A 27,392-nucleotide genomic window follows, 5' to 3' on the forward strand; every position below is an offset into this window, starting at 1 on the left:
ACAAAAATAGCTTTAGTAAAAAAAATATATATAAAAAAAACCAACAACTTAGAGTGCAGTAAGTTGGCTCCAAGTTAGCCGTTTACTCTGGCTAAGTTGAAGCAAACAGAAGGAACCAGTGAGGACTGAGAGAACAAAAAGTGGTTACATAATTGAAGTGTGATTGCTGGAACAATGGACCAGGACTGATTACTAACTGAGAGCAGCTGAGAGGATGAAGGAGAAGGAGAGACAGAGACGGCACCCGGGAGGAAGGAGAAGGAAACACTAATGGGGGAGCTGGAAAACATAAAGAATAAAAGAACACAAGAATAACTGAACACAAGAAATAAATAACACGATCTAAATAAAGTAACTAAGAATAGACTTATTTAAAGAGAAATAGAAACAACGCCGATCTAATCAAAACAAAGAATGACTAAGGCAATAAAACTTAATACAACTTCACTTCTATCATTGACCCAAAGAATCTAGAAAATTGTGTCCCTTTCTTCACTAAAGCAAGGGCCTGGTTTTAAATTTAGGATCTGAAATATGTTATCCTGTAATTAGGTTAAACTCTAACGGTTTTCAGTTCAGGTTGTGTTTATGTGCTTTTTTAGTTCACACAGGCAGTAAAAATTACCTTAAAGTAATTTTGGACCACACCAAGCAGACCAATACAACTCGATTACTGCTAAGATGTTAAAAGCAGGCTGTGCCCTGGTGCTACTGGTTCTGCCTGTTTTGTGGTCTGTGGTTACTTTACTTTCTATTAGTCATCTGATGATACAGCACTTCACAAGTTGACGAGTTACTTTAATCAACTGAGTAAGACAATGATTCTCTGTCTAATCATCCCTTGGGAGACTCAAAGTCTTTTAAATTAAACCAGAGATTTTCTTAAATTGGTTTTCTAATATTACCTTTGTGTAGCTAATCTGTTTTATAGATTGACCAATGTGTTTGGCCACAATTTGTCTGTGGCCATCTGCAAAGTTTTATTTTAAGGATGTGATAGACTATCATTAAGTATCTCTTAATTAAAAAAAATAATGGAAATTTTCAAAATTTTTACCAAAATCTAAAAAGATAGGAGAGCAGTGGTATCCAGTCGCCTTTCTTTTGGCATCCCTACATAAAATCCAGTGCAATCAGAGTTCATCCATGTGTAATTTATTAGTAATATTAATTTAACTGTGAATAAACATCAACAAGAAGACAAAAGAACACACTGGACAGGTCAGTGCCCCTTACATACCACCAGGTATGTAGGGGGCACAACATTAGGACAGAAGAAGGTGCTCTTGACAGATGATAATATAACAAACAAAAAAATGTATCTACATGTAGTTGTGCCAGAAAACTGACACTGCACATCACTACACAATAAGGTGGTGGAAGCATGATGCTATGGGAATGCTTCTGCTATGAAATCAGTTCTGTAAAATCCGAACATGTTACAGACTAGGCATTATGCACTCATTTTTATTGTTATAAAATTTGTAGTAAAATAAAAGTTTTAATGTGTGAACGTGACCAAAGGTAGATCAATACTTTTATAAGGCACTTTTTACTGCAGAGTAGAGTTTTGTGTGTTTGCTTTTCACAACCTCCAGGTACACGGCCACCTCAGCTAGTTTCAAATGCCTTCTTCTATCCAAAAATGTAATTTATTGTACTCACTTGAAAGTCTCAAGCTAATAACCAGAGGGCCAAGCATGCAGGAAACCTCCTCCAAACCATGATATTACCAGCATCATGGTAATGGCATCAAAAATGTGTTCATTTCACATTCATTTGTAATATCCCCCCACATAACTTTCCCAAACTGTGAGTATTTCTACTCTCAGGCTGTGCCATTGTCTTCAGTTTTTACTAGTTTCCCGTTTTACCTTTCAGAAAAGCCTACTGCTGACAGCATCAGACAACCCTCCCCTTCCTCCTGAAACAAAACAAAAATGTTGTCCTGGTGTGTCATCTCACTTTGTTCCTGCTCTTCTTCTGTAAGAAGAGGTCACGGGATGGGCAGCATACAGAAAGAGCCTTTCAGAGACACTGAGGTGCCTGGGGAAATGTGTCCTCCCTGGCTAACAACATTTTTTGCATATACTTTACACAAGAAGCAGTGGACCACATTAGGACAGCCAGGCTCAGTCGCTAAGATTTCTCAGAACCCAACCAGAACCGATGAAACTTTTGTTCTTCGTTTTTCTCTCTCTCTTTGTAGTCATGCTGTAAACATACACAAGCTGCATGGCAATTTCTTCTTAAGCATCTTTACCAGGTTAAAATTTATCATTGTTAAACTGCTGGAAAATGAAAAAAAAAAAAAAGTCTCGTAGCACAGCTTGATGCCTTTGTGGACTTGTACCAAAGCCCTAATTTGTTTAGTGGAAGTTATAGCCCCATTTACAGGTGATTTATATTTGTAACAGGTGCCACAGTGATTTTACATTGTTTTGGTACATCTGAACAGACAAGAGTAATGAATGTGCTGCTGGCAAGGCACGTTGGGCCCTGCAGGAGAGCTGGGGAAACTGGGTTGTTAGAGAAACAAAAAAGACAACGAGCTGGGAGGAGTAAGGAGACATTGAAACAAGGGTAGCAGCAAATCTTAAGAGCTACTACATGTCAACGAAGAGAAAGAGGAAAAAAAGAGGCCATGTCCCAGAAATAAAGTCTTTGTTCCTCCTTGCATTTATTTTCAAACCATATTTACCCAACCCTCGATGTTTTTGGTCAAACTATTAATGTCCTTGGCATGAAACAGTGTTTGCATATGCTAAGTCTTAATATTAACCTCTTCTCACCTCTAAAACATCTGAATGCTGCAGCTTGTGCGAAGATAACATCTCACTAACACTGACTGCTAGCGCAAGATTCGATCTGCGACTTTTAGGTTTATTAACAGCACCTCTGTGTGATGTCGAGCTCTCAAGGCGGTACCAAGCAACAGCTACCCTTAAAGGTGCAATGCAGGTGTTATAAACAGCATGCAGATTCTGAGGAGGGGGCAGGGCAAACAAACTGTAAGACTTTCTTAGTGTGCAAGCTGCTACAGCTTAAGCATCCGTCAGTGAGGATGGATTAATGCCTTCACTGGTGATGTGAAGCTGCAAGGCGAGATCTATCAGCAGAGGCAATGTGAAATATTTAACTGTTCTTGTTTATGCCTATGCTTGCTTTTGTCAGGACTTTTGGGAACCATAATAAGACATTTTCTCACATTTTTTAGTGACACCACACCCTGTTTTGTGAAATCATCAACTGAGGTTTAGGTTCAAGGAACAAAAAACACACAAGAGGAAGAGCAACAAGAGTAACATGACAAGACAACAAAACAGATGATTATAAGAGACAGAGTAACTATGATGAGCTACACAGATGAAGCTGTTGTTTCTATCTTCGTTTTCATTGCTGAATGTGTTAATGCCTGCTTGTACAGTCACACTGCAGGAATCCTTCCATTTGGGAAAAACACCATCAATTTCACAGCATACAGGTATAGGGGCTTCACAAATAACATGACCAGTCATGCTTTTTCATGTGCTTGTTGTGCATTATGCTACAGAACAAGGAAGGCCAAGTTCCAACCAATCCTGAATAATGTGATTTATTCAATGTTGTACTGCAGCAGACAAGTTCAAAATGTGCAGACATGAAAAAATGTGAGTCTTAGTTTTTGGGGGAGGTCTAGCGGGGGTAGATGGGTGTTTGTGCTTTTTCTTATGCTTTTTTTTGAGAATATATTTAGCTTCACAGAGTAAGTGTTCTTGTTGTGAGATCTGAAAACACATTCTGCACTGTCACATATAATCACATAGTAATCAAACAAAGTTAGATTCATTTTTGCTGATTTGGAAGAATAAAAAATCTGACAGAATATGGTAACAAATGATGTTTGCTGGTTATGCTAAAATTGAGTGGACACATTTTTGTTTTTGTAAATTGAGAGATTGTTAGAGATGGTTAAATCTATCAACTCAAATCAAATTTTATTTGTATAGCACATTTCAGCAGCAAGGCATTTCAAAGTGCTTTGCATCATATCAAACACAGAAACACAGTCATCAAGTGGGGGGTTCTTGCTTTTGCATCCATATAAGGTTTACAGGTTACTGTGTTATACTGTATGGAATGAAATACCTATTGGTATTTTTATTCCCACTCACACTCACAGTCACGCAGTTTAAAACGATGTAAACAGCCTTTCAATGGGCTTCCGGCACGAGGCTCCGTACACCTGTTTCACAGAATTTTGAGCTGGGACTCTGCCGTCCCTCAAGGATTTTTGTGCAATTCTATGGTACCTGTTATTGTCTAGAATTTACAGGGTTTGTGTTACGTGCAATGACCCTCAGTCACTCGCCGTTTTTCTTTCGTCACGAGGCTCCTTACACCTCTTTCACGGAATTAAACTGGTTTAACGTGAGGAGAAGCATTCTTTTCAAATCTGTCATGGTAGCACATGTGTTTGCACATTAGTAGCAGTGACAGGCAGAGTACTTCCACACACACTGGACAAGTTTGAAGTTTTCACAGACTGGCACCCAACCCTGGATTTTAAAGGCATTCTGTTGCAAGCTTAGTCTAAATTATCACGGCGTTAATTTAATGCTTCTGACAAAAACTGCATTTCAAAACTCAGAAAATTCTGGGAGATATTTTCAATTCTGAACCAGTTCAGATAAGCGTTGTTGCAAGCAACAATCGAACGTTAATTTCTTCATTTGTCTAATATAATTCAGAAAAGAAAAACAGCAATGCTGCCGTAGCTAAATTAAACTGTTTTTGTCTGCTAAACATGAACATAATGGTCTGGCTTCTGATTCTCTGCTCAAACCTTGTATCTTAGCTGTGGCATGAACTGTGATTTGTGCTCCTATTTCTGCTTTGAGTTGAATAAAATAACTTTAAATCCAACATTACAACTGTTTCATCACCATGGGGCAAAAACTGTTTCCACAGCAACTGTTCTTTGTGGGCAAGGTGAAGTCCATCTTTCCTATCCTCCACCATTCTCACCCACATTTCCTGCAGAGGGTCTTTGGATACGAGCGCTCACACCATTCTTTTGTTTTTCTGTATCTCCAATAAACTTCCTCGCATTCGTTCAACCGTTCACCTGACATGAAGCCTCTGAAGACCGGCAACTTCTAAATTAATCAATTTTACCTGACTTCAAGTCGTCAGATTATTTACTTTTGGCCCATCTGTGTTGACTGACTGCTGGGCACTCATAATTCAGCGTATAATTGCTCTTTTATCTACTCAGCTTGTTACTGGAAAGAAGTAGTAACAATCTGGCTACAGATCCTGTGTACCTTTGCTTTTTAGGCAATAAACCAAGACTCTGTCATGTAGTAGAAGGAACTAATTTTAAATTCTAAATTAAACCATAACTGAAAAATTATACCCAGGATCACAAAATAAAGCCTCTACATAAAGCCATTTATTTTTAGTTGTTTAAGTATAATTGGCTCATAAGATACCGTGTTTCAAACACCATATGTACATGCTAGTTCATTTTCACCTCTCACTGCAGAGCATCTGCCTCTATATGTAGGTGTGAGTGTAGTCTGTGAAAGAAGCTAAGATTTATCTTTGTCCTTTAGGGCAATGTCAGACCTATCCCTCCTCTCATCTATAAGACTCAGCAGCAAGTGCAAAAGCTGTAGAAACAGTAGCTCTGCATTTTATACCCTTTTTATGTGTGTAAATCCATCCTTTCCCCTCTGTCTCACTTTTCCCAACATATTCCTTACATGTTTTTCCCCCATCTCTAATTAATTACAGCACGCAACCTGGGAAAAACTGTGTCTAAGACAATGGAAGCAAAGATAACACAAATTGAGATATTTTATCTGTAGACAAGCTCCAGGATGTTTGCACAATCCCAATTGTTGTTTTTAGCTTGTCTTAATAGAGTTAATTTATTCAGGTTTAAATGGAAAACAGTATGAATGTCAGAGACTCATTTCCATATTCAGCTATGGCCTGATCTTTCAGGGGTCGTGGTTAGAGGGTGTCAATCAGGCTGGAGTCATACAGCCAGATTGAGACCAAATGTTACAATAAAGCCAATTTAGTCCTGTAATTTGCTTTCAAACCTCATTAAATAAAGAGATGACTCATCAGCAAACCGAAGAACTTTTATGATTACAAGATAAAAAAATTTTTTCTCTCTTTGATAGGGGTTATATGTTATCATTAAATCATGCCGTATTTTTTTCTTTACAACAACATATAATACAATGTTCTATCACAGTGGACTAATGTTATCAACCAAAGAAACTACGGTACACTATGCTTCCAGAAATATTGGTTGCCTTCAAAATAAAAGCACACAGGCTTGGACTGATTCCAAACCAGCTACAGACCAATAAATATAATAAAATTTCTCCTTCTGTTTCCCAATCTGGACAACCTGTTTGGGCAATGTGGGGAAATATTCCAAATTCCTGCACCTTAAATGCCAGAAGTCCCAAAGTAAACATGGACAGGGTGTTCATTTACTGTTTGACTACTGTGAGAACAAAAATCTCTCCTATTTATTCACCACTTTTTAAAAAGTTATTAATAAACCTAATTTGTTGCCAATCTACTCTATTTTATGCATACTTTCTCTTTTTTTTTGGTCAGACAGAGATATGGTGGAAACAACTTCATTCAGGCTTAAAGCCGTAATGTCAGAGCAAACAGCCTCTGCAAGCCTTACTTCAGCTACAAATATCTGCAATTTTTATCTACTCTTTTAGGCATTGCCTGTATAAAATTCTTGCTATAACAATGAGCAAAAAAAAAAAACAGCGTCACTGTTTCACACTGTTTACACAAAATTCTGTACAAAAATGTTTAGCAAGATGTGATCGCAACAATTATCTCCTCTACTTTTGAAATTAAATCAAATATTGATAATTATAGTTGTGATTAATGATGTTTACATTTACTTATTTATCCAATGTGATTTTCGTGTTGACACATTGACTTAAGCAAACTCATAATACAAACACCTATTAAATTTACTAGTACTTTTTCAATGGGTGCTGCTCAGAATATATTCAGCTTTTGCCGTTCTGTTCTTTGTAGCACAACAAAGTAGGTGACAGTAGTTTTAACACACCCCATCTTAATACATTTATCAATGCCAGGGAAACAACTGGAAATGTTTCCACGTGGTAGAATTTATTTTGTGAAAACTGCAACATCCTTCTTTCAGTCAGCCGATGATCGATGTCCAGCAGCATGTGGTGAAGGGGCAGCGCTGTCACTCCAAGCTTTACAGTCCTGTCACTCATGCACTGCGGAGGCAGTGTTATGGATAATGTCTATGTTTTTGAAACTGAAACCTTATAAAAGCTTTCAAAAGGTTAGCATTATCACATCCTGGAGGTGTTTGAACTTTTTTCTGTGTTTGTATTTGTATGTATGCTTAGCCTAGATCTCATTAGTTCACACTTTTGTTCTCTTCTTAGTTTATTCTTGTTTATTTATTCCTATTTCTTAGCTTAGGTATGCTTGCTCTTCCTATTAGACTTGTGTTTTTCCTTGTTTATTGATTAATTTTCCAGTTGGTGTTTACTCCTCCTCAGCTCCTCCTGTGCCATTAACGCCTCTCCCTCAGCCTGCCTTCCTGAGCTCCATTCTCAGCTGCAGCCACCTGCTTCTCATGCAATAATCAGCTCTTTGTATACAAGCTCCTCACTTTCATTTAAAGTCCTGATGCTTATTCCAGTCTTTTGCCTTTGCTCACTGCGGTCCAGTCATCACCCAGACTAGCTATGCTTATTATTAAGATAAAATCCTGGTAAAAGAAGTGAGACTAAAGAGGAGGTTCAGCTGATCCTCAATATCCACCCAGAGCAAAGGTTTACATCAAAATATATTGATTTGTTAGAATGGACCAGTCCAAGTCTCTACATAAATCCAACAGAGAATTTGTAAGACTTGGAGTATATATATATATATATATATGAATATGAACATATATATATATATATATATATATATAAATATGAACTGGGCCTTCTAACACTCGATAAAATTCTACATGATTTCTCAACAAAATCGTCTACTCTTATAAGAATTTCGGTATCTTATTTTGAAAATCTAAAGAGGAAGCAGTATCATTTGCAGCTTGACGCCTGTGTGTGTAGTCCTCCCTCTCCTCCGCTTTGCTTTACCCACTTGGCTTTAGAGGACGTACCGGTGCACCTTACAGTCCTCCGTGTCTCCGTGGCGCAGAACGGGAGGGTCAGCGCTCCGTCAGGGACGCGCTGTGCCCGGGTTCAGAGCATCTGTCCCTGTCCGCTGATCAAATCCGTCCAGAACCAGGATCTCTTACCAGCTGTCATTTGCTGCACTTTTATCAATCCGGCTGCGGTGCTTCTGGACTCTACTTCTCCCACTTATGCCGGCTGAATAAACTCATCGATCACCGATTAATTTGGGAATATCTGTCACGGCAGATCTACTGATTCTTACTTTGGATACAAGTCGGATCGGGGATGAGGATCCCAGTTTAGTACTGTGGTGAGTATACTGGGAGAGCAACAACTAACCATATTAGCATATTAAGATTGCGCTCACGCCCTCAGCCTGTGTAGTGTATTAGTTAGTGCATGTGTTTATGAGGTGGTAACATTGTGGATGAATCGCCGTGTTTTCGCGACCGAAACTTTACTGGACACACTATGCATGAGCTCATCAGTCATTCTGCTGTAAATAATGTGTCGCGCCTTGCATCACTTTACTACCGTGGAAAAAAAAAAAAAACACAGGGTGAACCGTGAGTCAGCTGCGTGCAAGCCTGTTTAAAGGAGAGAGAGTCGTCGCGTCTTCTACCTCCAATACATTTATATAAGAGCAAACAGCATGACTGACCAGAAAAAAACAACATAGCAGAAATACACAAGTCCAACAGATGTCACATGCTATTCTTCTGGGGATTCAGGTCTGGGTTCACATTGTACAAAGCATAATTCTCTCTTTATTTATTCTTATTTGTAAGTTAAAGTGTATGTAGACGGTATGGGGCTGTTTGTGCGCCCTGCTGCCAAATTATTATGTGTAAAAATACACACTAATAACACTATTATTATTTTTATCTTGTCATTAATGTCAACCCCACGAGTCTTCGGAATTCATCATTTGCTCTAAGGTAAAAAAAAAAACAAAAAAACAGAGGAAATACTCGATTAAATATAATTAGCAAAATAGCATAGCTTAATTGCTTGCCTTACCAAAACAGAAAGCAGTTTTGGTAATAGAAATAGTGTATTTTATCTTACTACATGAGGCACAAACTTAAAGCAAATGTTTCACCAAGTAACACACTTTCTGCACTTAAATTGCAAAACAACTGTACCAAAACCTTCCGATCATATAGAGCAGAGATCTGCCAATATAGTAAAGCTTTGGTCTTAAGCTTCTGGTCTGTGGCTTATTGTATGATACTGATCTGATAAACAAGACCTTTTTGTTGAGCTGCATGTTTCTTATGCTAGTATATGGCAGCATCTGGGTTAAGCTGCTTCACTTGCACTCACTCTGATTGACTGAGGCGTTGCTGTCATTGACCCCATCTGAGGCGGGCTGCAACTTATTCTGGTTTCAGATTGTGGGAGGTGTTAATAATTTAGAACTTCCTGGGCAGATGGACTGAGCTGTGCCTCAGTGTTACCCAGGGACCACCAGTTGAGCATCACTGTTGAACGTGAATGTCTCCTTCTGATGCAAGAGATGCACGGTTGCTTGATTCACATGAGAGTAACGTTTCAACTCTGTGTTTATTTACTGGGAAAACTGCAAAGGACACACCTGCTAACAGGGGACATGATGCACTAAGCCGGTGCTGCATGTGTCTCTGTACTAGGAGTCGTATGCATTCCTCCTCTGCATGCTCTACTGGAGGAGCTCAGCCTTTTTACCATCCGATGATGCAGCAGTAGCTTACAGAGCATTTATCATCTGCCGTTCACAGCTTACTGCAAAGTGAATGAAAATAAAAGCAGCTGTGTCCAAAGAAGAGTCAGGTGGAAACATGTTTTTATCCAGATTGCTCCTAATGTTACTTCTGCTGTTGGAACTTGCAATACACACCCACTGTCAAAGTCTCTGCACCATGTCTTCTTGCTGTTTGAGGGCCCATTTAGAGTGTTTTGGTAGTATATAAATAACACTAAACAGAATTACATGTGATGCTTGTTTGCGGTGATTAAAATTAAATCATGCTCTTGTCCCATCATCGTCTTCTGCTCTCCAGTGATCAAGCAGCTCTTTGTTCGGGCTCTTCTGGGTTCACCGCTTCAGTTGACCTTGTCTGTGCTCTGACCATGAAAGCCTGCTTCCCTAAGCAGCAAGAACAGACATGAATTAAAAGAGACAGCTTGCTCCGGCAGTGCTGAAGACAGGGAGTCATGCAGATACGAGCCACTGAAAGCAGGGGTCGGTCAGAAGTCAGCGGTAACAAGAACGCAGCAGGTACAGGCAGCAGTTGGGTCTGCAGGGAATAAGCGCAGCCTGGTGGATGAGGATGTGAAAGAGAAATGTTTTTGGAGAGTGAGGCCAATCTTTGAATATAATTTTAGGGCAGATTAATGTGGAGGTAAACCCAGAAGCTGTTTGTCTGGTAGATATGACAGTTTTATTGTCATCAGGGGGTTTATAGCTGTGTCTGTACAGGGAAAGAGTTTTGTGTTTGCCAAAAAAAAATATCTCACTACTGTATTCTGCTCTGAAAACATGATGGGATTTTTCTGTTGTCCTGTGGCTGAACTGTCTCTCTGGAAATGTGATTCATTTGGTTCACTTGGATGGGACTTATTGTGCAGAGGTGAGTTTAACTTATGCTATTGTTAAAGACATCACAGCACTATTGCTAAATACTTTTGAATTTTGTGTTTTAATTCAGATCTTAGATATTTTTTTAAACGGTTTCTTTAAGAACTACAATATAAGAAAATATAATAACAGTATTAAATATTTTTTCCAGCTTGCCTTAGTAATTATTAAATGTGTTTCTTAGGAGTAGAGATGATGTCATACCTTGTGAGGGAGAGCAGTCACTACATACAGGGTTTCCCTCAGTGTATTATAAGCCTGGTGGGCCACCAGGCTTTACTTGCCCCACCAGGCTTTGCATTGTTAATTTATCTTAGGTATTTTTAAATTATTGCCTTTTTTAAGAATTTATAGTTGGTGTTTAGGTATTAATCTCCCAAAAATGCATAACTATCAAATAATATTTTCAAATTTCCTGTCAACTTTAAACATTTTTTAACTCAAAAAATGGTGGCTGGCTGGATGACTGCGCTAGTGCCCCGAGCACCGGGCTTAGCAAGTTTTCTGGGGGAAACCCTGACATAGTCCTACTAAAGTTTTATAACATAAACTTTTTTACAGTATTGACATTTTAAATTGGCTTTTACATCTTATCCTAGTGATTAGCGAGCTAGCATTACTAAAACAGTAGTGTGTATGGGTATTTTCTAGAGTGAAGCTCCTTACCTTAATGCCGATGTTCCTAAATCCAGTATGTTTGATGACAGAAAGAGCCTGAGAGCTGGAAAGCAGAAAACACAGCAACTTTGTTGGAATACATTCAGCCTTCCTGTTATCTTCTGAAAGTCTTATTCTCTCACAGCTGGAATGAGATTAACTGAGATGTCTGTGAATGTAAAAAGCCATCTAGCAGTTTTTTGTGCTCCCTCTAAATGTATTTTTAAACACCTTATTGACATTAAAAATACCTGACACTGAATGAGTCCTTTCCTCTCAGGAGCAGCTTGCGCATCAAAAGTGTGTTTTTAGGTCTTCTCTGCTAGCTGATCTCTAATTTTATCATTATCCCAGTAACATTTGGCAATACCTCTGATATTTTGATGCTCAAATCAAAGGACGTCCCAGTGTGTTTTGTGATGCAAGTTTAGGGAAATGGGGTGACTTTACCAAGCAGCAGCTTTTTTGCTTTCAACCTTCAAGTAAATACATTCCACAATCACAACAGCCATTAATGTTTGGTGCTGTGTCATAATTTAACATATCATATATATATAATATATTAATATATTTATAGTGCTGGTTATCATTAACATGCTTAAAAACACCACTGCAAGTGCTAAAAAATAACTTGTCTCAGTTCAAACCTGTGGAAAAATCTGAGATTTTGCATCATTTATCCTTTCCTCGTGTATTTTTTTGTTCTCTCACTACAATGCTTGTGAACTTGTACAAAGGTTGACAGAGTAAGAAACCCAACACTGTGATGGCTTGTGCCGCTGACAGGCCTTCAAATGGGCTTTGGCTCCATGACAGCTTTGCCTCTGACACAGGGATGATGGGGCTGATTTCGCCGAAGGGTCGCGGCAGATGGACTTCAAGTCTGCACTGTAAAAAAAGTCAGTAATTTTACGGTAAAAAACTGTAAAAAACCAACAGTTTTTGACCGTCGTATCCAAAAACATTGCATTACCGTAGAAATTACATGGAACTACCGTAAGTCGAAACTGCAAAGAAAGTCAGTAAATTTACGGTAAGAAATGGTAAAAGACCAACAGTTTTTGACCGTCGTACCCAAAAACATTGCATTACCGTAGAAATTACATGGAACTACCGTAAGTCGAAACTGCAAAGAAAGTCAGTAAATTTATGGTAAGAAATGGTAAAAGACCAACAGTGTTTGACCGTCGTATCCAAAAACATTGCATTACCGTAGAAATTACATGGAACTACCGTAAGTCGAAACTGCAAAGAAAGTCAGTAAATTTACGGTAAAAAATTGTAAAATGCCAGCAGTTACTGACCAGAATATTCACAGCATTATACTGCCGTAGAAAATACATGGCATTATCATAACTGAATAAACATATATCCTAAATAATTGTGACAGTCACGAATGTAGAAAATACAGAAATATAGTGTAAAAATATAAGTAATTGTAAAGTTCTTAAAAAATTGTAATATTGCCAGCAGTTAATTACCCTAAACTTAACAGTAGCAATCAGCCAAAATTACAAATTTTGCTGATGTTTAGATCTACAATGTAAAAGCGTAAACAAGACTGCAAAATAATTTTTTACAAAGAACAGAATGCTGGTGTGATATTTTGGTTTCTTTTTTAATAATGCCTTTAATACACCAAACTGAAATCTCAGCAGTAGACCAGGCATCGATCTGGCGATCCACCGATTGCAAAGCAAACTCCTACAGCCAACGCCACCATCATTTATGAGAGCATTTGATCATTAACATTAAGAGAACTGTATGTTAGCCCCTCTTGCTTGAATGAAGCTGAAGTTGGTTTCCAATTGCTGCTTCCAATTTGGGAAATGGCTAAAGGGCAATTCCACCTAATTTTTCACTGCAATCAGCATCTTTAATTTACTCTAGCTAAAAAACTACAACACCTAGACTCTTCAAATCTGGACTAGATTATTCTCAACTCATATCAGAATATTTAAAACCAAGTGTGGGATTTGTAAAACCTTTATCTGATTTGTGAAACTTCAATAAAGAACAATTCTAGTGTTATCCAAAATCATACAAGTTGTAAAGTCACCCATCATTGAAGTTTCACAAATCCCACACTTGGTTTTAAATATTGTGCTATTAGTAGAGAATAGTCTAGAGCAGGGGTCCCCAAACTTTTTCCTGCGAGGGCCACATAGCTGTTCCTTTCTCTGCTCGGGGGCCGGTCTTAGTTTTTGGAGAAAGATACCTTAGAAACTTATTGTCGGCGGGGGGGGGGGGGGGGGGGCTGTTCTGTCTTTGAAACTGTCGACGGGGGGGGGGGGGGGGGGGGGGGGTTGCTGACTACGACACATTCGCGGTCGCTTTTAGATAGATTTTTACCCAGAATGGAAATGGAAAAAACCGTGAGTGAAACGGTGACTGGGACTGACTAGTATATATTTGAGGGAAAGTTAGTTTAACATCTGCTCAAGAGCCCCCTGGTGGTTGAAGAGAAATCCACAAACCAGAAAATACAATATATGAAAAAATACACTGAATGCTCTCTGGTATGAGGAGGCGGGCCAGATCCGGCATTGCCAGACCAAATGACGCAGGCCGTAGTTTGGGGACCCCTGGTCTAGAGAGTTTTTCATTTTGTTATTGTGAGAAATAGTAGGGTTTACAGTAAATGGAGACTGTTATTTGTCATGTAAACAAATAATTATCTAGTTTGCATTGCTGCTTGATCCTTCAGCATCAGCAGCAAGATTCTTTTAACTCTGTTCCTGTAGTGGTGTCCTGAACTCAACACAGTAAAGTCACTGTGCTAACTAAGGTTGCTAACTAGGGTGCTGAGAGCCCAGTAGGCCTGGTCCTTGTCAAGATGCTGCTACTGTCTTTGAAATCAAATTTCTGCTATTTTTGCACGTTCAGGAGGAGAAGGGCAACACATCACAGGTGAGTCCCTTTCACGGTTTCAACTGTAGTTAGCTAACTTTAACCAACTGACAAAGAAATGTGTAGTTTCTGAGCCATGCTGTTTATGTACATGCACTGCAGCTAGATATTTTTACTATATGGAACATTTAATCTTCACAGATGCAACACTTCCATTAATGTTTCTGTAGGAACGGCTGCATAGATTATATTTCTGGTCTACTTCAGACTACATGTGCTTAAAGTTATTGTTAATGGCAGAAGCAACTTTTTCCAAGGTTGGTTCAATAATTAATTTGAATTACTTTGAGTGTGAAATGTTCATGCATGCAAGTTAAATCTCTGAAGAACATGTTAGCTTTTGTTTCAATACTTTGGTAATACTTAGAAGTATAAAGCTTGGCATCAGAGATATTATTTAATATTTTCCTTTGACCTCTTGACTCTCACACCCAAAATACTTGCACTAAAGTCACTGGGTCCATGACAGTTGAAGGATTTGAAGATAAGAGAATTTAAATATTAATATTTTACAGCTTTTCTCAGTTTGGGTGCATCTCTCAGAACAGAATTGAAATTCTTAAAACTACCTGTTCAATCTTCAAATTACTGTGTCACTTCTGCACATCAAAAAAATTAGTTTTGCAAGTTTTGCTTTTGTACATCATGTAGCTGGTTATGTACACTTCTATGCTTTTATAATTGTAATTTGCTTTTATCGTCTTGATCAAAATATGTTAACCCTCCTGTTGTCCTCGGGTCAAAATGACCCGCCACTGTGTTAAACCCCCCCCCCCCCCAAAAAATCCCCTAAATGTAATGTTTTTAACTTGAGATTTTAAGACTTTTCCTAGATTGGCCCAGACAATAGAAAAAGTTCAGTGTTGCTTTTATTCTCATTTCCATGTAAGCTGTACAAAAAAAGGTACAAAGATGGTCTTCAGGTCAAAATGACCCGTGAGGCAAATGGAGTTGAAATCAAGGTCACAGAGTTATTTACAAACCATAAAATGTTACAAAGTTTTAGTTGTGTCTCAGATCAATCAGTAGCAGAAGTGAGCAGAGAGTGGAAGGCCAATTTTCCGAGCCACAATGCCAGTCAAACTCTTTCACACCTACTCAAGACTGATGCGATTTGATGACCGTGAATCAAGACCAGCAAGACGTATGACAGACAAACTTGCAGCCATAAGAGAGGTATGGGACAAGTGGGTGGAGCGGTTGCCCTACCTCTACAATCCAGAGCCTGATGTAACAGTGGATGAGCAACTGGTTCCATTTAGAGGTAATCTGTTTTCATATTTGTAATAAAAGTGATTTTCACTATTGATTTCTTTGACTGTTTTCTGTGACACTGATACTAATCACTGATGCTAATGTCTTTTGTCCAAAGGTTGTTGTCCTTTCCGGCAGTATATGCCCAGCAAGCCAGCAAAATATGGGATCAAGTCATGGGTGGCTTCTGAATCAAGCTATGCTTGGAAAATGCAAGTCTATACTGGGAAGTCAACCAGTGGATGCCCAGAGAAGAACCAGGGGTTGCGAGTTGTGCTTGATGTGACAGAGGGACTGAGGGGTCACAATGTGACATGTGACAATTTCTTCAACTCTTATGAACTCGGACAGCAGCTCCTGAAGAGGAAGATCACCATGGTTGGTACAGTTCAAAAGAACAAGCCTGAGCTCCCACCTGCACTGCTTGGGTCAAAGGAGAGAGAGGTCTTCTCCTCAAAGTTTGCCTTCACACCCACCACCACTCTAGTTTCCTACCTCCCAAAGAAAAACAAGAATGTAGTTCTTCTGAGCACACTGCACAAAGACGGCGACATTAGTGACCGTGAGGACAGGAAGCCAATCATCATCCTGGAATAAAACCGAAACAAAGGAGGTGTGGACAACCTAGATAAGGTGATTGGAGCATATAGCTGCAGAAGAATGACTGCCCGCTGGCCCCTGGTCATCTTCCACAACATCATTGATGTGTCCTCCTACAATGCCTTTGTGATTTGGATAGAGATCAACCCAACCTGGATGTCTCATAAGCACAACAAGAAGAGGGTGTTCCTGGAGCAGCTAGGAAAGGCACTTGTAACTCCACTCATTGAAAGAAGGAAGCATGTCCCCCACACAGAAGCCTCAGCAGCAGTTGTGAAAGCTATTCAGAGTGCAGCAGCTCCTGATCAACCTGAGGATCCATCTACCACAGCCACTTCCTCAGCTAAGCCAAGTAAGAGGAAGAGATGTCAGTTCTGCCCTCAGACTGTAAAACACATACTGTGTGCTGCAGGTGTAAGAAATATATCTGCAAAGGCTGTGCACTTGCATACTGCCCTACATGTGCCAATTAGTTGAATGGGTTATGTTATGTTTCATATTTTTGTATTGTACATCCTCTTGTTCACTGGAGAAAAGTAAAAGAAAATTAGTCACTGTGATGAATAAAAATGCATTCGAAACTCATTTTGCACATTTTTTTTCTTAAGCTATAGAAATTCAAGTGGAGAGGGAAAAGTCAAGTATTCACACATTTTGTGGTGAGTGACAATATACAAGATAGAATTTGGTGTTTAAAATTCAATTAAGCTGCTTATATTGGGGGTTTATTGAAGACGGGTCATTTTGACCCGGAGGATAAAGGGTGTATACAGAAAATGAGGACAACAGGACAACAACGTGTCTGTGTTGAATTCTCAACTTCCAAAATAGCATCAGTTCATTGTGTAAGTCTTAACATGCATAAGTCTTAAAGTTGTCATAATGTGACTCATATATTAATTAATTTATATTCTATTATTTTCTAAATCTGTCCTGAATTGGTAAATTGCTCCCAAGTGAGTCCTGAGTTTCTCTAACAGGTCAGTGTATGAACCATTAGCTCAACCAACGATCAACCAGTTTTCTGAAACAGATTGGAGGTGCATCTTGTGAACCATCAGTTGGCAACATTATGCTCTATATAGTCAGAACACAACACAATGTTACATGTCTGAGAACTGATGAACAAGTATCTGGGCAGAGTGAACAGCCAGAGAGAAGAAGAGGAGTGAGGCTGAGGAGGAAATAGTTGGGAGGAAAGCAGAAGAAGAGTCAGAAGAGGCTGAGGACATCTGCCAGTTTCCATCAGTCCAACATCAGGACATGGCTGAGACCCACAACATGATGCTGATGGAGGTCCTCCCACCCTACTGTTCATTCCTTAACCCCACTGAGGAAAAAAGATTCCTCAGTGGAGTTAAGGAACAAAGTGACTATGGAAATTAAAATGTAATGTAATTTCTACAGCACTGTACAGTTTTCCTTGAGGAGATTGTCCTGTGGCTCCTTTTCTACTTTTTTTGTTCTCTGCATTTCTGTCTTTTTCTTTCTGAATCACCATGGCATGGTCCATGAATAAATTATAGCAAAAGCGTAAATCAGTGTTTCTCAATCCTGGTCTTCAGCGTCACCCTGTCCTGCAGGTTTAGGTATTTCCCTTCTGCCACACACCTGAATTGTATCTCTGGATGATTAACAAGCTTCTGCAGTACTTGATTGTCATCCAATCATTTGAATCAGCTGTTCTGGAGTAGAGGCACATCTAAAACATGCAGAGCAGGGGGGCGTTGAGGACCAGGGTTGAGAAACACTGGCGTAAATGATCCTTTTGTAGTCTCTTCTCATGACTAATCGATTTGACTGTCTTATCTGTACATAGAGAGACTATAACTTATTATTTTGAGTCACTGATATGTTAACAGACAGAATTTTAAGAGCTGAACTAAGGATTTTGAAAGCAAACAAATGCTATTTTTCCTGTTTCTACAAATTGTTTTGAGAAATGCGCTTACTGTTTTGTAAATGCCAACAATGACTCGAGAAATGCACCAAAAGTGACTGAGAAAAACTAACCTAGCATAAATTGTCTCAGCTGTATCAATTTGTTTGCCTGTATGAAACGTGTTCACATTTACAGCTTTGTTTCTGCTAGCTTGCAGGAAATGTAACTTACATAAATGGTTGAAGACAACCTATTGGCCTTCATGAGACTCAGATAAATGGTGAGTATCTATTTCATAAATTGCCTAAAACAGTTATATTTGTTTTTATTTGTGTTTTGTTTGTGTATTTTGTCTGGTTGCAGACCAGAGGATCACACCTGTTGACAACAAACAAAGGTTTAACTACTGAATTTTCAGTCAGAAATGATCACACCACCTGGTTGAAGTACCTGTGTCCATATGCAAGTCAACAAAGGTGAAACAAACATTTAAGCGAATAAGATGTTCATGTAGTGCATCTTTCTAACTTTTTCTTTTTGTTTTCCAGCAGAGAGGAAACACCCGATTGACAACATGCGAGTCTCAATTTCAACCTGTGACTGGGAAGACTACAACCATCCTGAGCAACGTCTGATCTCAGCGACTTGTGACTCTCAACCCAGAACAAGAATCCTTTTATCACCATTTTGTCTTCTACAATATGTTATCTCTTATGTGGACACATACTGTTTGTTTTGTTTTTGTTTTCCAGATCTCAGTAATACCGTGAGGAAACTGGACATAAAATAGAATCAGTTCTTTTTTTAACTTGACTTTTTAAATAGAAATTGTTTCTTTAAGTGGATTACTCGTAATCTGTATTTTTGTTTAATTAGAAATTATTTTCTTTATAACTTTCTGTATAGAAATGCTTGACAAGTTACACTTCCTTGGTTGTTGTACTATAATTTGTATGGTAAAATTCTGGTAGGAACAGAGACCAGTAATTTACCATAAGTTTTTTTTGGGGGGGAGGGTTTACAATAAAATGTCAATATATCATACAGTCTGGATGTGTTTTTCACTCATGTAGATATTATGCCTCAGTCAGCATGACCGTATTTACTACGGCAAAACCACATTTTGTTTTTTTTAACATATTTTAGGAAGTACGGTATTTTACCGTATTTTAAAAATACGGTAAAAAACTGGCAGCTGTGGTTGCCAGAATTTTACCGTATTTTAAAAATACGGTATAATCCTGCATTTACAAAATACGGTAAAAAACTGGCAGCTGTGGTTGCCAGGATTTTACCGTATATTAAAAATACGGTAAAATCCTGCATTTACAAAGTACGGTAAAGAACTGGCAGCTGTGGTTGCCAGCATTTTACCGTATTTTAAAAATACGGTAAAATCCTGCATTTAGCAAATACGGTAGAAAACTGGCAGCTGTGGTTGCCAGTTTTTTACCGTATTTCACAAATACGGTAAAATCCTGCATTTAGCAAATACGGTAAAAAACTGGCAGCTGTGGTTGCCAGACTTTTACCGTATTTTAGGAATACGGTAAAAAACTGGCAGTTTTGGTTGCCAGAATTTTACCGTATAAAGACGGTAAACTTCTGGCAACTCAGCTGCCAGTTTTTTACCGTAAAATGAGGCCGTTTTTTTTTACAGTGTGGAATCGTTCTGTCATGAGAGACGCCAAGAGAAGGAGACCGAAAGACGGAGGGCAAACGAGGGATTCTGGGGAAACACAAAGAGAAAGGAGGGGGCGTCACAGTAGAGACACAACGGGCATCTAATTACCTCCCAATATGAGCTTTGACTCCATGGAAACAGCCTGTGCTCTCCAGAGCTGCACTCACCTCCCTGTATGCTGTCTTATGTGCAGCTATTGCGGTCAATCCCTATGGATTTAGAGGGCTCACCAAAGCAATTGAAGCTTATTAAATCCCTGTTGTGCTCAGTAAACCATTGCAGTAAGCGTTTAGCTTACTTCAATCAGTAGAAGCTCTTAGTAAGAAAATTATCTATAGAGTTGTACCATTTTCTTAACTCAGGTGTTCTACCAGTTAATGATAAATATTCCAAATCAAAACCTACTGAACCTAATAACAACTTAGTATGCAAGTACTGCCACGTCTGTTTTATCAGTTTATAATAGCTGTCAAGATAGCAAAGATATATATTTGTTGGTTTTTTTTTACATTTCTCTTTGTATTGCATCTTAAATGTCAGGCTGACGATAAATTGTGCACTGAGATATGGCAGTAATTTTGAAATACTTTGACTCTTTTTATCTTTTAATAAAAAATAACTTTTTATTAAAAAATTATTAAATAGGTTCTTTATCTCAAGGCTAAATTCAGGCTTAATTTAATTAAAAAGTGAAATACGAGTGTTACTCTGATCTTGTTGCGTTATTTGTTGGCCATGTTTGTTTTCGGTTGTGCATGTATTTAAAATTATCCCACTTGAACAAAATTGACTGAGATATAATGTGATGACATCTTTGCCAGAAATGATCAAAACTAAAAGAGACTCAACTTTGAAATCATATGTATTGCTTAGCAACGCATAAAGGCCGAGTAAGAACTGATCTCACAACCAGGTTTCTGGAAGTAAACCTGTAAATGCTGACAGGCTTCTGCTTATATGGCAAACTTATTTGGAAATCTTCAAGTGTTTTGTTGTAAGTGCCGTATATCACCTTGCTACAATACATTATTTGTAAGGGAGTGTTGGCAGCTGACATTTTTGCTGTAACTTAGGCCTTGTTCACGCAGCTGTTGTCCCACCCATCCATGTGTCCAGCCTAATTTATGACAGCAGCTTCCATGAGTAAGATGAATCATGCTGCAGGTCTGCAACAAATTGTTCAGGAGCTCCAAAGTCTGTTCTGAACCACCCTGGATCAACAGGATCTGAAGTGCACAGTGATTTTCTGATTTGCCTCACCTCTAATCTGTTTCATGGTTTTAAAAAAATGGGACTATCATGGCATATTGTGTTGTCCACATACCAACCTGGAAGTAGTTATGTTTTTGTGAACCCTGACCACTGTTTGCATAATCATGTTAACACACATGTTAACACTGCATGGAGAAGGAAGCAGGCCATGCCGCTAATTAGCATGCTTCTACGCCATACATCAGCGTCAACACAGTGCATAGCCTCTGGCCTCTCTGCTTGTAATGAGCTGATAGATGTAGCTTAACAGGGAAGGAGACAGCCGCGATGAAATTAGTACCGTGTGGTTATTAGACGTGCATCTGTTTCAGTCTCGCTCATTAGCTCGTGGCGGTTCGCTGTGCAGGTTTGAGTCAAGGAACAGGAATGAGATGCTGACGACTCTGTTTGGAGGGACAGCTGACTTATGTTGTCTTGTAAAGAGCAAGACAAAATCACAAAACACGTTAGTCACATTTGACTGCAAATTTAAATATACATAACACGTGGCACAAATTTGTGCTCAGCTGTAATTATCTAAGTAACATGATGGACTGACTAAACCCATTGTGTTTAGTTCATTTAAATGCACCATTTTCAAACTGAGAAGATGAATTAAAATAAGTGTTTTTTCTCCACATGTGAAGGGGTTTCACAAGCTGGTTCAGGGGTTAATAGTGCGAAATTACAAAAAACTGTCAGAAAACTAAATAAAAGTTTAGTTCAGGATTTAGTGGTATTTTTTTTCTAAATGTTAAATTTTATCATTTTGCAGTTGCTGTTTTGGGTGTGCATTGTAAAAGTATCCAAACCCCTTTAGATGTTTCACATTTTGTCACATTACAGCCACAAATTCAAGTGTGTCTCATTGGGATTGCATGGGACTCACAACACAATATAAAAAGATATAGAAAAACGTTTGTTTAATGACGTTTGTTTGTGTTTAACACCTGGGACAAACATGGCTGCATCCATTTACCTACTAAACCTGACAAGCTTCCTTGTTCTTCCTGAAGGAAAGCATCCTCACAGCATGATAGTGCCACCACCGTGTTTCACAGTGGAGATGGTGTGTTTGGGGCGATGTTCAGATTTTCACTATTTGTAGTTTTGCACACATTTGCTTTTACTGCATGTTTGCTTTATCCTCCTGCTTATGGTAAACTCCTAAGCAGGATTTCATCTGGCTTACTTTCAGCAGTGGATTTCTTCTTGCCATTCATTCATTGAGACCAGATTTCCTGAGTTCTCAATTAATAGTACTTCCACCTGAGCTATGGTTCTCTGCATCTCTCTCACTTAAGGTGGGCAGTTATTTGTAGGGTTGTATGTTGGCTATACTATTTATATTTTTGGATGAACAGTTCCTTCTAAGATGGCAATTTTGTTTCTTAAACGACCAATACTTTAAACCCTTTACATATGAAGTGTTTGGTTTGTTCCTTCATCTTCATGATGCTCTAGAAAAACTGAGGACTTATACTGAGATTAAAAATATGCACTTGTACAACTAAAAGGCTTTTAATTGCACGTGTGCTAAATAATTTTTTTTTCTAAATGAATTAAGCTGCGAGTATCAGAGTGAAAGGAGGACAAATAAAGATCCACTCTGCGCTTTTCAAATTTTTATTTTTACCTAAATATGAAAATCATGCAGAATTTATTTTCTCAGTTGTGCTTATATAGAGATATATATTATATCTGCCTTTCACTCAAACATAAAATCCAGCAAAAGAAATTGAATTTTGCAGTTGTAAGATGATAAAATGTTGGGGTATGAAAGTTTTTGCAAGGCTCTGTGATTTTATACTTTATTACATTTGTCACATTTGCATTTAATTGTGTTTCAGACACTTTTAAAAAAAGAAATCATGGAGTCATAGGGCACCACATGAAGAAAAGAAACAGGTAATAGATGACACAACATGGACTAAGATGCACTTTGACTGGGCCTGCCTTTCAGTGAGCCCATACACCAACACAAACGCTTGGATGCGCACAGCTGGCCATGAAGGGAATGAGGATGAACACACACATGCAAAAATCATCTCCATGGGCGCAATTATCCAGGGAGGATTTCACTGATGGAGCTGTCGTGTGTGTGAAACAGGTGCCACATTATGAGTGTGTCTCTGTTCAGTTAGTAAAGGGGAATTACAGGGGAACTCCAGTAAGGAGGATGGAGGTCGACTGTGATTGTTGCTTCTGTCAGGCGTGGACCTCATGGAGAATCAGAGGAATGAGTGGAATACTTTGCATGTAATTCAGTCCTGTGTGTAGCTGCTGGGTGGGCGCAACTGTGCATGCATGTGTTTGTGTTTTTTTGTTTTTTTTTTCCCAATACACAAAGAGCTCATTTGTTGTCTGTTACCCAACAGCAGTGTACTGGGTTGGTAGTGCGCAGAGCAGATACATGCGTGGTATTTTGCGGTCGCTCTGTAGAGTCACTGTGTGGTTTAGCAGCCAGGTTGGCTCAACTCGGATGCCACGACATTCAGTCTGGATGCCAAAACACATTTGGCCTCCCGTGGAGACTGTTGGACAGCCAGAAAGCTTCTCATGCCAGTAGCTCCTGCTGGGGGAGCAGACTCCTGCAGGGCCATCTGTACCGGACACGTTAGAAAGCAGGGTGTGAAGAGGAAGACTCAGGAGGAAGAGGAGGAGGAGGAAGAAGAATCGAGGAGGAAGGATGACAAAGAGGGATTTTCCTTTACCTTTACCTTAATTGACACTGCCATGTGTTTCTCTCTCTTTTCTTTTTTTTTTTTTTACACTTCAGCTTTCAAAGAACTGAGAGGAAAATGTAGGCCAGAGTTGCATTTCCCTGTGGTACACAAAATAGTGTCAGGCCCCAAAAATACGCAAGGATCTGCTTTTGTGGAGCACGCTTCCAAAATAGCTAAAGTGGAGAAGTTGTGACGTGTTAAGTGGGTGAAACATGTGGATCCTAAATTAGAAAGGAAGTGTTAGCGCATGTAAATCAGACGGTAGTGGAGGGAGCCGGGGGGGAGTCGTATGCCGAGTGGAAAAGACGACTTTATTTAGTCTGACAAGGCACACGTGTAACAGTAGAGAGTCTAGACTACTGTATCTGCGCTACACCCAGAGGTGTGCCTTCTTCTCTTGAGCAAGTTAGAGGTAGCAGCTTTCACCACATTCTTGTTTGAGTTTTGTTTTTTCCCTCGCTTCAGCTGTGACTGCTGCTGAAACCAGGAAACAGCGACAAAAACAAAACAATGTTGCTGCAATACCCAATGCCGGATAGTCGCTTTCTTCAGATGACGTGCTGCTCTTCAAAGAGCCGTGTTGCATCAGTCGTCTTTTTCTCTGAAATACTTTATTCCAAACACATAGAAGTCAAACAGCTAGATAAAACTGAAAGTGAATATATACAAACACTTGCAATGCATACAAATGTGTAGTTACATAAGGAGATCAATTTCTTAAAACATAAGTAATGGACTGGTATGCAATAATTGGGGCATGATAACCTTGAGTAATACTGCAGTGTAATGGTATTTCCAATGAATAACATGACTTGGATGCCTTTATTTAACAGGGTTAAGCAACACTAATGACTTGTGCTACAAAAACTGCAGCTAGAATAACCTTATCTCAATTCAGGTTGATTCTGATGAGCAAAAACAGAATTAAGACTAAATAAATTAGTAGTTTTAATATAACCAAATTGACACCTTTTGCAGTTTTGCTTTTTAGAGCATTGCACAAATATGTCAGATTTATGATAGAGGGATAATTAGTCTACTCAATTAGAAGGTCTGCAGCTAGAGCTTTAAAGTAGTAAAGTAAAGTAGTAGTACTTTAAAAAGGTGATGAATGGCGCTGTTTTAGTTTCCACACAACTTCTGCCTCAGTTTTTTAGATTAGAGATTAGAGATCTTTCCAAACAGGAATTCAAGAAGAGAGCTTAGGAGCTGTTTTATTAAACTGCTCTTACACTTTGATTTGAAGAAGATTTCTTACATTTTGATCTAAATGTGAAGAAATGAAGGATTTTTGTGGAACATCAAGTGTAATTTCCACCCATTAATATAAAGTGCAGATAAATGTGGGGAAATTCATAGAATCCCACTGTAGTTTGACCAGGTTTGCAATGTTAGGTAATTATTAGCTGAATTAATTAGTGATGGCTTGTGTTTAACTTTCAGCTTGAGCTGCACTGCGTTGGTCTGTGCTCTGTATTGCCAGTGAAATTGCCAGTCACTCCAGCAGTGGTACCAGTCCTCTCCACCACCAGTAGATGTTAAGATGTTTAAGAGCGATTGAAAACTTTGGTCCCCCTGAGTAATAATCAGCTGATGTTGTGAATCAATCAGAGCGTTTTCATTCCATCTAACTGAAATTTATATCCTCTTATCACCTGGTCAGGAATAAGTTGCAATCTAAACTCTTGAGGAAATTTAAAAAATTCTTAGAATTTTATACCTGAAGAAAACAATGATAGTATGCATTAAGTGTGCTTTCTTTTGTTGGTTTTTTATGTACTTAATTACTCTAAAGAAGTTATTTAGTCTTTTTTTTAAGTGTAAAGGATTTTAGTAACTATAAAAAGAGAACAAACCTGCAGTCACTCTACATCTCCTAGTTTTAGATTTTGGGTGATTTGCCCTTCAGCATCAGTCAATTAGGAGCGAAATTAGAACATACCTCAAGTGATTTTACGACGCATGCTGCTTTCTTCATTGTGTGTGGAGGCGGCTCTACCATAAAAACAAATCTCCTGAGGCTTTAGAGAGCTGCTACTGTACATCTGCCCTTGTTCGGCCTTTGACTCTCTAATGGAAAAGGTCAAAAGGTTGCTGGCATGAAGAGCTAATGCTGATTGTTCTCAACCATTAACTCCTCAATGAAAGAGCCAGTTCGTCATCAAGTCTTGCATCCTGACATCTACGCCTACGGTGTCATTTGTAGCCATGCTATTTATAAGGTGAGGCAGGTTTTACAGATACTAAATTTGAAGCTACTACAATGCAGAGATTAACTTAGTCAGGGCACTGCTTGACAGCTCAAGCAGGAATGCCATTGTTCCGTCAAGACATGCCACACACACACACACAGACCTCCGAAGTCAAGGGTGCTGACAGAACAAAGCGGTTGGCTCTCTCCCCCTCTGATGGCAGTGATAACAGCTTGAACAATGACACTTACTCAGCTGTCTAGACTAAATGCAGAGACGCTTTCCATTGGCTGGCAGCTGGAGATGTCATGAGGGAATTGGCGCACTTTCAGCCATGCTCACCTGTTCTTAGCTGCTTGTTTCTCAGTGTTTTTCATGCATTGTTGATGCAGTGTGACGGGCATAGTGGGAGCTCAGAGCATAGAGTGGTATGGAAACAAGTTATATACAAAGTGCAGCTTTGTGTTTGGATGGATTCTTGACAATGCAAGAAAAGTGGTGGGAGTATCGTGGCTGTCACTCCGAGCACTGAGCTGAGAGTCGGCCATGGGGAAGTTGGAAATTACTCTGGGGTAAAATCATAACTTTACTGGGAGATTTGTTTCGGTAGTGTTCAGGTTTATGTGCATGGAAAAAAATAAATAAAGAAGGTAGTTTTAGCAATCAGTGAGCCAGAAAGTAGAATCAAAGAATTTATGCTTAATCAGTCCTGATTAAGCATGACCTCAAAAAGCTGAATTTCCTTCTCATTTTCATTAAATGCATTTTTCAACTATGAAAGCATCAACCGAGAACACATAGTTTAATACACTTTCCTGAGTTTAGTAGAAATCATATTCTCAAAAAAAAATCAGAATAATCTTTTCATTTCTTTTTCTTTTTTGTTGCATTCAAAATTACTTTGTCAGATTATGATTTTTTTCTCGAATGTACTTCAGTTCTTAGAAAGAAAATTAGAATTAGTCTGATTTTTAGTTGGCTGTTCAGTCTTTCACGAACCTTTTATCAGCCAGGAAAAAGCCTGATCCACACTTTTCTAAGACTTAGTCTCTACTGAGTTTTTACATATGCATTTTTATCTTCCTGCATTATTTATTTTGCAAGCTGGGATGACTCAGATCCAAAGAAACAATTTGCAAATACTTCCCCAAGGAAGAAAAATTTTTGCAAGACTTTTACATAGTTTCTTTTGAACACATAAGGTGGCGATGTGTTGTTGTAATGTATGATGTCACGCTGGGTGAGAAAAATGTAGCGGCACAAACACCTCAGACCAAATGTCAGTCACGGTGGTGAATTTGGCTCATTTTGCAGTCACTTAGAAGTAACAGGAATTTTTCAGTATAACAAATTATGTGGCACCCAACAAGAAATGTATTGCAAACATGACAAGGTATTTTTTAAATAAAAAT

General features: G+C 38.8%; 1 protein-coding gene across 1 annotated transcript in view; it reads left to right on the forward strand.

The window, feature by feature from the left end:
- Positions 1-8,150: 8,150 nt before the first annotated feature.
- LOC116714462 (ras-GEF domain-containing family member 1C-like) overlaps positions 8,151-27,392 on the forward strand; it is a 35,978-nt gene continuing 16,736 nt past the window's right edge. The window contains 1 exon segment of the mRNA XM_032555064.1: positions 8,151-8,514. The gene's annotated coding sequence lies outside the window, so the exon portion shown is untranslated.

Source organism: Xiphophorus hellerii, chromosome 23 (assembly GCF_003331165.1).
Source record: "Xiphophorus hellerii strain 12219 chromosome 23, Xiphophorus_hellerii-4.1, whole genome shotgun sequence".
Taxonomy (NCBI): domain Eukaryota; kingdom Metazoa; phylum Chordata; class Actinopteri; order Cyprinodontiformes; family Poeciliidae; genus Xiphophorus; species Xiphophorus hellerii.